Source organism: Camponotus vicinus, unplaced genomic scaffold (assembly GCF_025532165.1).
Source record: "Camponotus vicinus isolate PSW18456_S1 unplaced genomic scaffold, iyCamVici1.0 SCAF_2, whole genome shotgun sequence".
NCBI lineage: Eukaryota > Metazoa > Arthropoda > Insecta > Hymenoptera > Formicidae > Camponotus > Camponotus vicinus.
This window is the reverse complement of record NW_028141956.1, coordinates 7,906,159-7,909,098: the sequence shown is the minus strand read 5'-3', so window position 1 is coordinate 7,909,098 and position 2,940 is coordinate 7,906,159.

The following is a 2,940-nucleotide window of genomic DNA, read 5'->3' as shown; positions in this document are numbered from 1 at the left end:
ATATATGCCATATTAATTATTGCCCTAAATTATTTAAAGAGAGTCAAGAGTTACTAGGATACAATATATGAATATGTGTATCCTAAGTGAGAAAAGTAGTGGTGAAGATAGTATACTGTAACGCGAGCGTTTGTTTTCTTTTTGGACAATATACAAAGGACGAAATTTAAACATCATTTCGAAGAACTTTCAATTGCACCGAGTAAATTTGAATTATTATGACGAAAGCACGAAGCAAGGAGAAAAAGAACGAAATGTAATCATATGTGCCCAATATAAAAGAGAAACGAAAGACAATGGTGCACCGAACAGAATTACTGGACAAAATTTTAATTACTATTATAATATATATATATATAAATATATATAATATTATACTTGAAAATATTTTAACTGCGGTTTTACAGATACTATATGAATGTGAGATTTACTTTTAAGGAACATTATTAAGGTCAAATAAACGCGCGAATTTTTCGAGGCAGTCGTCACGACAATTTATGACCGCCGAGAGAAAATACGTACGATGAATATAATAAGTTAATGTACGAGAAAAAGATATACTTTACTGAGTACGTTTACAAGGCATGCGAGTCTTTCGGAAAAAAAAATATATTTATATTACCTATCTATTATCTGCTAATTTTTGATACGCGCTGCCATCGCATCGATCAACGAATATTGCGTTAACGTCGCTGCCCATTCCGAGTCCATTTTTTGTAAACAAGTTGTTTGCTACCTCAGCATAATATTGACGGAAATTCTAAAAATTGTTCGCGCGTTGACGATGCCATCCCTTACGCTTTTCTCTAACATGTATCTATTGTACGTGTGGATAATGAGAAACCTTTACTACGCACCACGTCTTTGCAGGATATTTATATATAATTTCTATAATATATTTGTGTGGGTCTCTTAAAAATTTCTATTTTATTTTACAAAAACGGATTTCACAAGGAAAACGAAATAATTGCTATCCAAAAAAAGAGCGAATCTAATATTTTACACGATATTCTATAATATTCAACTTTAGAAAAAAATGTTTCTAATCAATTATCATAACTCACAATTATACCAGTGAAAGCATCACTGATTAAGTTAAGTAAATATGTAAACGTATTCAGTACACATACGATCTCTATGTCTAGTTTCGAGTAGTAGCTAAGCAGCGAGAAGCCATCACCGCCTGAAAACACTGTTTATACCTTATTCTTGCAGAAAAAGACAACTAAAGCTAAATGATTAAAATAATTATATTTTTTTTCATTTGTCGCTAACTTATTGCGTTTGCTATATAATGAGATTGCTTTAGCTCATTTTATTAGCACAATTATTATTCATCTTGAAGGTTCAGTACAATTAAATCGAGTTTTTTATACCAATATGATTCGTCTTCCAATATGCGCGAACACGCTTCATAGATCTCGCGGAATCATCTTCTCTGTTAACTCAGTATCACGTAATAGACGTGCATTTCTCGCGTACATATTCGTTTCAACAAAATAAAAGTATATACATATAATATACCAGCAGCGGTGATGGTGACACGCGATAATTAATAACGTTTCCGTCTGTGAAAATTAGGCAGACCAGCGCGGACAAATCTCGCGTCATTAGAATATTATCGCACATACGGTATCGTTTTACTTTATAAAACGCGGATTAAACTACACAATTATTGCAAGATAGAATAATAGTCGCAAAAAAATAATAATCGACCATTAGTCATTATTTTGTAGCATAGAATTACGATCACGAACACTCGCGAGGAATGTCCACGTTGCTCCGCGATACAAAACCAAGTGGAATCCATCCAGAAGCTTCGCTTACGGTGATTGTATTTCAGAAACGTAGGTGAAGGTGTGCCTATCTTTTTATGAGAGTTTAAATAAGCGAAAAATAACGCGATATATATACATATATACGCGCCAACTTACCTTTTACCGGGTGATACAGTGGAAAACACCACTTTTTCCTCGTGAGAAAGTGTGATAAAGGTTTTAATCTCGTTATAGGGTAAAAAAAAAAGAAACGAAAGAGACCTGAGCATATATTAAGCGAAAAAACATAGATTCCAGAATATTTCAATTATAAAGAGATGGGCGCACAACCATAGTATTTAACTGTACCTAACGTCGTCGTAGTGATTAAAGCAAAAGAAGAAGAAAAAAAGAATAATTGTACCTATTAAAAAAAGCAGTTCATGCATCCCTTTACGATAATAATGAGCAAAAAACTTATCGAAACCGTCAGACATTGAACCGCCATCAAGTATCGTCCGACACCTCGCGGCAACTTTCGTATATTTTCTAGATGATCGATTCATGTGATTTATCAAGTATTTCCTACGAGCTGGTGAGGGGAGTAAAAGAGAAAGATTCAAGGATGTGATATGAGGGCGTATGTACACAAAATATCGCGCGGACGTTACTTGTTAGGCTACCGCTTTTCTTCTTTGCGAATAAACACAGACGAACCAAAAATTTACGTAAACGAATGATGAGCGATATCGTGTTTACTTATTTTTTCGTTTGGTTACGACACCTTACTGCATACACTCGATACACGTATTCGGAATCGCGTTACACATTTTAAATTATATCTATCATATCGTTTATTTATGCTTATATTAAGACTCTTGCAATTATTGAATTATGATATCGCAGATAAATCGTATAAGTATTTTTACTCGGTTATTTAAAATAGATTGAAACATATTGAAACTTTTCTTCTTTTCGATTTCTAAATTAATAAGTCACTTCATATTTTGATCGATTGCTATAAGATATATTTTTGTCGGAAAACGAGCACTTTTATTCATGTGCAGATTAAATTATATGAATACTTACCCGAGAAAAAATAGATATAATATAATCAGATATAAATATATATAATTAGATACGAAAAGATCTGGTGACATATATAATTTTATGATTATACATA